A 9,708-nucleotide genomic window follows, 5' to 3' on the forward strand; every position below is an offset into this window, starting at 1 on the left:
GGTAGGGGAAAACAAAAAGGCAAATTAAGCAAGTTTTGTAAACAAACCATATAACAATCCTGAAAGAAAAACACTAAACTGTACAAAGAAAGTGACACAACTTGCATCTCCAGTAAAGAGACATTTTCTGACATCCAGTTTAGGGACTTTTTCTCCGGATTAGCTGCTACACTACGCACAGTTTTCAAGTCTGCTTCAGTCTACAGCAATTATTAAGCACATAAAAAGATGCCTCAGGTGAGCAGGAAGGTCTTCTATTAGCACATGCTAAAAATAGACAACCTGTAGAGCTATCTGAACAGGTATTTCATATAATAAAACTTTGAATTTTACAGGCCCCAAGGATCCAAATTTCTTTGGCTTTTGAAACTTGAGGCCTTTTTGGATCTGCATATCATCCATTTATGTTATTAATATCTGGCCACAGTTATTAGCAGTCAGCCCTAGGTTGAATAAGCTTTGGAGAACATCTCCACTATTACCTTGGGCAGTGCAACAAAACGGAGCTGCACTAACTGAAGAGACACAAGCCAGCAGAGAAATCCATTTGTTCCTTACCTTGTAATGGGAAGAGCAGATGCCTTCAAACATATCTATATCCATACAGTAGTCCATTGGTTCAGATCTTCCTGGTGATCAAAACTCTTCCAGCTTCTTGCTTCCTTACTTTTTATCTGCTAGCTGTTGCAACCTGTGAATTTACAGAAGCGGGTTTGTTATTCCAAGATGTTTATTCATCTCATCTTATAAGGCTTTCAATTTAAATACATATGGCTCTGTGCCATGTGACTCCTATTGCTCTCCAGAGTTTTCAGTGTAATGGATTACAGACCACATTGTTTCTGTAGGTTATTGATTTTTGGGAGTATAAGTAGAAGATTCTTTAGGATCTCTTTGCAGACTCAGACTTTCCAGACTGTCACATTCCATATGTGTATATCCCTCAGATTTCACAACATGCTCCTAATTTTATGAAATTCAAACGCTTAACAAAAAACATGGCACAACTTGCATCTCTGAATTGTCAATTTCTCTGTTAAATTATCTGTTAATGGTTGATTCTTGTGGAAAGAGAATAAATTCTATTTAAATACTACTTTCAGAATAAGAAATGATACTAATATGAGAAACTGGAGGTTGACAATGGCCAAGATTTATATTCAGCAATTGAGATAATTTAAAAAAAAAAAAAACCACAAAAAAAACACCTTCCCAAAAAGTGACCCTGGCCACTGTTCAGTGGTTTTCAGGAAGAAAATGAATTAGTGGGACAGTAGGAAAATTCAGTCAGATGTGGTTTTGTTTTGTTTTTTTTTCAACTACTCAAGGAATCACAGTGAGATTCCTCAAATGTATCCAGAGCTGCAGTGCCTTCCAGGTATCTGAATTTGGTAATCTGAATCAAAAGGACCTCAGGAAACCAAGCAACAGGTTCTCTGCTTATACAGTACAGTTTTCCTCTGCGAAAGCTATGAGGGAGTCACTTACATATGCTTGACTCTGCAGATTGTTCAGCATATAGAGCATTACCTCTGTACCTGACACTCCCTCCCCAATATTTTGATGCCTATATGCAGGATCCACAAGCAGAACACATTTTCATGGTGGATCTTACAAAAAACATATTGCAGTTTTCATGGAAGTGCAATTAAACAACGGAGTGTAATTATCTGTTTGCTGGCAGACAGGCAGCCCATGTTAGTTCAAGAGCTGCTTTGCTGAGCTGTATTCAACTGCTCAAACAACTGTTTCATTATGAGATTTCACCAGACACCCCTGGCTCCAGCACCATGGCACAGAAAATGGGATGCATATTTGCTGCTTTCCACATTTTGGCTCCTGCTGCTTAAAAGCCGTCCCTGCTCTCTACAGAAATTGTTTATGAGTATTTCAAAGGTTAGTATAGCTTTGTGTATATGTGCTTTGTACTGTACACATCCTCTGTAGGCTGCTCTCTCCCTCCCTTTTTTATGATGGAAAATTGAAAATTAACTCACTTCAGTCAGAATGCCTAAAAATCTGAAACTCCTGATACAGTCAGCAAAAGCCTTGATCCTGGGACATGTTTTAATGGATCTGTGCCTCTGCCTTGATGCAGACAGATCTCAGATATGAAAGGTATTTGACATTATGTTTGACACAATTACCCTAGAATCCTTGACTTTGAATCTCCAAATAATAACATTACACAGACACTCCTTTTACTCCCACCAAGTTTCAGGACTTGGTTTATGTGTAGCAAAAGATTTGTCCTTCAGAAGTGCTGGATAAAATGACCTAACATGGGGAAAAAATACAACACACACTCTTGTAAATTAAGTGCCACAATGCAAACTGCTAGGGAAAAATACTGAAAATGCCACACTACGCAGGTTGTCTGAACATTTCCAGGCTATATTTGTATTCAACCCATGGTATGGAACCTCTCTAATTAGAATAAATCCACCTTCTTGCTGACAGTGGAGCATGCAGAGACTGGCAAGGGGAAGCAGCTTGCATTGCAATTCCACTATATATTACAATTGCTGCACCATGCTTTTGCCAGGATTTTGGCATCGTCACTCCTTCAGAATACAAATCAAACATTATGACAAATAGCTTCAAATAAGTAAATCTGGTCTTAACACATGAAACCCCCCTGCCATCTCAGACCTGTGGGATGGACCAGGGCCTTTAGGTCAGGAGAGGCAGCCAGCAAGACTTTTTGTGATCTCTGTTTCCTTATAACACCAAGGAGTCCTAAAGCAAGCAGAGCTCAGACAGAGGTGAGTGGCTGCTGTCCTTTGAACGGTGGGCCAAAGAGGAGCTTCACCGAAACATGGACTAGGACCACTCGACTTGGCAGAAAGAGGCAGCTGGTTAAGAAAAGGGACATCTGGGACACAGGCCTTGGCATGTGCCCAGATGCAGTAAAGAGAATTTTGATGGCACTGTTCTAACACCATAGCATGGATCACATGGATCATACCTCTGGTGACTTTGAAAAGGAAACCCGTATTTTATGTTTCTTGGATGACTTTCAATCCTCTGGAAGAAAAAAAACAAAAGTACAAAGGGTGGACAGATACTGCTCCACTGACTTTGAGTGACCTATTAACAGTGGATGTGGATATGGATTAATGATAAGGACAAGCTGCAACTACTTCTGAGCTAAGAAAGATTCCCAGTATGCCTGTGTGATTTCCAAACACCAAGGAATTCTCTGCTCCAGTGTACATGTGTTATGAAACGCCAGAATCAATCTTATCACACAACCTCCATTTTACAACCACCATAAAGGACTCCTAAACACAGTACTGCACCATCTACTCTAGAGGACCACCACTGGATTAAAACATGAATGCCAGTGATCTTTTAAGTGACCACAGAAGGCTTCTTTCACCATGTCCTCCATAACGAACACATTGTTGTACTGGCTTGTCATAAAACTATTGTTGCTCCTTTAGGCATCATGATGTTTTACTGAAAGGCCATTCCTGGAAAAGTCTGCCTTAACAGACAGCTTAATAAGGCAAAGTGAGCTGCCCAGCCAAACCTTTTATTAAATCACACCAAAACTGTCTGAATTTATGCCATTACAAAGACTGCTGAAAATTCCTGGCTGTCCTGGAAGCGTATGTACCAACCTCAGAGAAAAAACTCACACATCCTTGTTGATTCATACTAATGTCATTGTTTACAACGACAGGATGCATTAATCCTGCTTAAGTGACCAGGCATAAAAACACTTGTGGCTTGACATGTGGTCTTCCCTCAATAGCACTACAATGTAGCTGAGGTAAGCCAGCCTGCTGCAACCAGCATAATGTCTCCAGATGCCTGCATTGCTCTACACACTCCCACCCACCTCCCACCACATCTCTTACTCTTTTCTCTTTGTCATTTTCTCTTCTTCCCGCCTTTCTGTTTAGCCCTCCCTCTCCTTTTGTGCTAGCAGACGTTGGAGGGCAACTGGCTACTAGCAAAATGGATTTGCAGAGCAAGATGTGGGACCCTCAATGGGCAAGCTGACCACAGGCAAGGAGCATGCCCACGCGACAAAGAAGGGACCGCAAAGAAGATGAAGCCTCTTCCCAGGGGCTCACTGAAAGAACAAGATGAAACAGGCACAACTGAAAACACAAGCAACCACATTTAAACAGAAGAAAGCTCTCACTGTGAGGTTAGTCCAACACAGATACAGGTGACCCAGAGAGACAGTGGAGTCTCCATCCCCAGAGACTGGAGAGATTCAAAACCCAGCTGCACACAGTCCTGTGCAACCCGCTCTAGATGTTTTGAGCAAAGGATTGGCTACACAACCTCCAGAGATCCCTGCAACCTCAGCAATTCTATGACCCTGTAAACAGAGCCCTGTTCCAAAATTTTCCCTTTTTTTTTTAAAACGGGTTCACCATAGTATGTTAACTGACCTGGCCAAATTAAAAAGTTGATCCTGAACAGTGGTACAAAAATTTCATTTGAGGTCTCCACACTTCACAGATGGAATGGACTGATGAAAGAATTACTTTGAAAATGTACCCAGATATTAGAGATGCTTCTTACTCTAAGAATCATGCAGCTCCTTTTATGCTTTTCTTAGGAGAAAAGCTCCAGTGGTCACTGCTGCCTGGAGCAAGATCAGTACTCCTACTTTCAGCATTTAATGCATTACCCACTTGTAAAATTACATTCAAGTCTTGCCCTTTATATCATGCTCCCAAATGGTGACTGCCAAGGCAATTTTTAGCAAATCCTTCCCTCAGCCTCCCAGCCCACTGTATAAAACCTGCTTTTCTGGTGCAGAGAGAATGAAGAGAAAGCATAGAGAATTCATTGCCATAATAAAGAACAAGTTGGACCATTACCCAGGTCCAGAGAGCTCTTCAAAGGAAAACTGGCAAGCATGCCAGCCCATACACTTCTTTCAGAGAATGCTATCAGCAAACCAAAGGTCACAGAGAGTGTTTTACCTATGGATTACATATATCATCATCAGTGGCAAGGATTACTCAGTACCAAGCATGTATCATGTTCTTGACCAAAGAGGTGGCTAAGTGTTCTGCATAATTCATCTCCTCCATCAGCCAAGAGCAAGAGATAGGTCATTCTTTCCTACACACATCACTCCTTATTTCAACAGCTACCACACTCATATTACTAATGATCTATTGGTAACACCTCTAACCTCACCATTCTGAGTCCTAGTATCTTAAAGTCTGAAAAGCTTTATTTATAACAGACTACAAAGCAGATCCAAAGTTAAAACCTGAGTTCACTCCTGTTTCTTTTGAAGAATAACTCAGTCTTCAGTCAGACAAGAGAGTTCATCATGAGGCTTTCTCTTAAGTTAAAAACTTAACAGAGATTTTCATACTTCCTATTTTGTATATTTAATGTGGCCAGCACGTGCCTCCAGATGAGCCACTCGCAGTTACCCCCAGTAACTGTGTCTAGTGCTTTCCTTGAAATAATTCAGGGAATAAAAAGATTTTTGGTTCACTTTAATTTCTACTGATTTTAAGCTTTAAATATCTTCAGTATTATAGTCATAAAATTGCTCCCTATCACTCAAAGGAGATCTGTGGTAGACACTATATTTTCTTTAGTTGAGCTCCACAACACAGCTGAGCTTTGGATGCAAAAACTTAGTGCCTATTCATAAAAAATCATATGTTGCTTATTAATTCATTTAGTTGCTTAGTAAGCACAGCCAGGCATACTAGTTCGTATTTTGCACAAGCAACGATGTGCAAAACGATGGAATAAGTCTGGGAAAGTTTTCTATACAGATCCACTAATTCTGACAAGAATAAATTATTTGCAAACACATACACTAGAATTTATCATATTAATTGCCTCTATTTATCTGGCAATTGATTAATCCAATTTATAGCACGGACAAAACTTCTGGTCTGCCTATAATCCAATGAGCTAGGCTGGAGCAGGAGTTGGTTGGTTTTTGTTGAGACAACTGAGTTCTTTGCATGGCCACCAAGGGATTTGGCTCAGCTGAACCCTTGCTTTGGGGAGCTGTAGGCTGTGAAGAAATGTAATCTGTGCTGATTCAGCTTATCTGCTAAGGCAATACTCAGCTGTGGCAAGACCTCCAATGGAAGGCAGCACCAGAGCAGATGCTACAGCACAAGCACTTAGGAATATTGCCTCCTGTTGCCAGGAGAGGAAAGATTGCCCAGTGTTTGATTCAAACTTTTAAAGGCAGTGACAACAACATAAAATCTCTTTAATGTATGCACAATATTGCAGATATGTCAGCAGTATATTGACACATTTGTTTTATTAGCAGAAATAAAATATTTTGTCTGTAATAACCTTGAGTTTTGTTTTATTCTGCATTAGCCCGTTGTAACTGGGTGCAATCGCGTAATCGCATCTCTACCACAGTAACACTTGTAATTGGCTTCCCTCTTTCTTTAATCTCTCCCGTGGAAAGACAAAAGTTCAAACTGCTCCATACCTGGAATTAGTCTAGGGAACATCAGTTTACAAGGGTGGAACAAATTCCATCACTACTAACAGGATTAAAGGTGTTTCTGCAGTTTTCAGTTCCTCAGAAGAAAATTTTCTTTTTTTTAAAGGAGTAACTGGTCCAGCACAATCAAAATAGCCGGTAAGAAATTTAGCATAATAATTTCACTGCATCTGCATGAAGTATTACATCATGATTATGACTTACAGTAAGTCTGACATAAACCAGAGGGGAGTAGGTCACTCCGGGACAACTGCACCGTAAGCGATGGCCAGTTGCTTGCATGTGTAGTTCTGGGTCTAGTTAAGCTTTTAAGTCACTAGAATATCTTCAGATACAGGTAGTGTCACTCTTATACTGCTATCTATTCCTACAAATTATCTGGTTAAAATCACTCTGCAAATATCAGAGTCAGAACTCAAGACAGATTTGAACAGTTGCATCTGCCTTCCAGAGGTAATGCTGCAAAACATTAGCAGAAAATGATTCCTTAATTTCTTTTTCTCCTTTAGAATTGCATTCCTTAATCTATTGATTTACATACTTTCACATCTCCCCCCATCCCCCCAAAAATAAAGGCCAGGTGTAAAATGGCACCCTCATTTATTAAAATCACATTCTCATTGCTTATTTACCTTCTCAGGTAGTCAAAGGGTCATTTTTAAACATTAAATTGTCAATAGGATAAAGTGGAATAGATACTACTTGCTGGAATTAGTAGCTTTTTTCACAGCAGCTTTTCCATATAAAGGACTTTCCCCATAGACCTTGAACACCTGACTGTTTTCTGCAGTTGAGAGAGGTGAATTTTCTCTGATACAGTATATATTTTGTAGTTCTGCTGCACAAGCATGGCCATTTACTCATAGCATAGTTCTATTTCCTTCCCAATTTTCCCCATTTAAGTCTGTTCAATCCTTAATTACTTATCCATAGTTGTTTTATCTCTGTTACAAGCATCTATGCAAGGTATGCTTTAAAATATTTTGCTGAACCAGTCATCGGGCCCCTCCTACTATATGAAAGAAATACACGAAGGCTGCCTCTAGTAAACTGTCTGTCACTATTACAACCGGCTTTTTCTGTGGTTACGCTTCAAGACATCTTTTAAAAGGGATGCCGTCTTACATGCAGCGTTCTACTTTAAATACATCATGCAAGCCCCAGGCTCCCAGTTCATTATGATATGGAGCAGTCTCGTGCCTTTGGCTGTATATTACCAATACACACCTCTGCAACCTGGTCGTAACAAGCACCTGGTAGTTCCTGCTTGAAAAACAAAAAATAAAAATAAAAGAATTCTGCCTTCTACGTGAGATATGACGCTTTTCATGCAATGACAGATACTAATGTCACCTTCCCTCGCAGCTCCCACCCATTCGAAAAGAATGTACGTGCCTACCCCTGAAACTGCTTATTCACATATAACCGAGCCCACTAACGCTGCAGAAGGACAGTCACAACGCAGCGCTCCTTAAACTACGGGCGCAAACCCCCGGGCTGCTGCCGCTTCAGATCATCTCCCATCGAACAAGAACAAGAAGGCACACCGAGAAGCGAACGCGCCTCGCAAGCGGAGCCCCATCCCTCCCGTACCCCTCGCTCCGGAGCCGGGGCGGGGAGCCGCGGTGAGCAGGAGCCGGCCGCCGCTTCCCTCCGCCGCTCACCTCCCCTGCGCTGCCGCTGCCGCTGCCGGGCTCCCACGGCCGCCCGCTGCTGCTGCCGCCGCCGCTGCTGCTGGCCCGGCGGCGGGCGGGGCTCCGCCGGCCCGGCCTCCCCGGGAAGGGTCCCTGGCTGCGGCGGGGCGGGCGAGAGGCGGCCCCGCCGGGCGAGGCGCGGGCGGCGAATGGAAATGAGGGGCCGCGGCTGCGGCTGCCAGGGATGAGGGGCAGGGTCTTACCGGGGCCGGGAGCGGGGGGGCTAGCCGTGATTGCGCCGAGAGGGGATGCCCGGGGTTCGGGGGTGCCGGGCTGGGGAGGTTAAATGCACGGCAGAAGCTGTTGGCAGGAATACGGCTTTTACAGTGAAATTACAGGTGGCTGCCACAGCGGTTCGCTCCACACAGCCCCTTCCGCTGCGAGCAGGGGGTCGTTTGAGATTCTGGCAATGTTCTACCACTCAGTTACACCGGGGCTCGTGTGCTGTCAGGGCAGCTCTTACAGGTTTGAGCCGGGCTGGAAGAGACCTCCAGAGGAAATTTGTTACTGATCAGTTAGGATTTATCCCGTAGGCAAGGGGATGCTTGTAAGGACGTTGGTGTGGCTGCTCCAAGAGAAGCTGAGCCTCGGAAGTGCAGATCTACAAACAGCGGCGGCTCCCAGCCCAGGTCCGTTCCAGTTCGATGCCTTACCCAAAGAACTACTGCCTCCTGAAAATTTTAAGCCTTGTTTCCTCTCCCCTCATTAGCCACAATCATTATTGGCTGGTATTTTTCTATATTAACCAATAGAGGGGAAAGCCCTACCTTTTTTTGGTTACTTCTTTTTGGCTTAGGTTTGCCATTGCTATATAATTATTATCAGCCAATACAAACCCGCTGCATCTGTCTTTTGACAGTGTAGGCTTACTTTTTGTTTCTTATTACTTCAGTGGAAATGTTGAATGTGTCAGGAATTTAGGACTTAAGAGTGCAAAGCGGTACACAGAGCTTCTGATGTATAGAACAATCACAGAACAGTTTGGGTTGGAAAGGACCTTTAAAGGTCGTCTACTAACACCCCCCTGCAATGAACAGGGACAACTTCAAATAAATCAGGTTGCTCCAAGCTCTGTCCAACCTGACCTTGAATGTTACCAGGAACGGGGTGTCCAGCACCTCTCTGGGGAACCTGTGCCAGTGTTTTACCACCCTCTGAATCTACACTCTTTTAAATTAAAACCACTACCCCTTGTCTTATCACAACCGGCCCGATTAAAAGCTTTGTTCTTATCTTTCTTATAAGCCCCTTTTTAGAAATTGAAAGGCCAAAACAAGATCTCCTCATCTGCCTGGTTGGTCAGCACTTCCTTCAACAGGCTTTACAATCTTCGCAGACTGCCTTTCAATTAAAGGAAGAGTTGCTGCTGGTGAAATATCCCCAACATTGAAACTATGGATTATTCAGTGAGATTTTACTTTGTCAGTGCAAAACCAACCTCTGCCATGTTTTCCTGGCTTTCCTTTCTTATGTCTTCTTTTGCCCAATATTTCCTTCAAGTTGCTGCATGAATGGCTGAGTCCATGTCATACACCAACAACT

General features: G+C 42.8%; 1 protein-coding gene across 2 annotated transcripts in view; it reads right to left on the reverse strand.

Moving 5' to 3' along the window:
• The window catches only part of TMEM108 (transmembrane protein 108), a 162,556-nt gene extending 154,358 nt beyond the window's left edge, over positions 1-8,198 (reverse strand). The window contains exons 1-2 of one of the 2 annotated variants that reach the window (XM_040064588.1): positions 8,137-8,198; positions 559-691 (exon numbers count right to left, since the gene is read on the reverse strand). The gene's annotated coding sequence lies outside the window, so the exon portion shown is untranslated. Of the gene's footprint in view, positions 1-558; positions 692-8,065 lie in introns of both variants that reach the window. The other variant, XM_040064577.1, reaches the window with a different exon arrangement.
• Positions 8,199-9,708: the final 1,510 nt, after the last annotated feature.

The sequence above is a fragment of the Hirundo rustica genome, chromosome 1, assembly GCF_015227805.2.
Source record: "Hirundo rustica isolate bHirRus1 chromosome 1, bHirRus1.pri.v3, whole genome shotgun sequence".
Classification (NCBI taxonomy): Eukaryota; Metazoa; Chordata; class Aves; order Passeriformes; family Hirundinidae; genus Hirundo; species Hirundo rustica.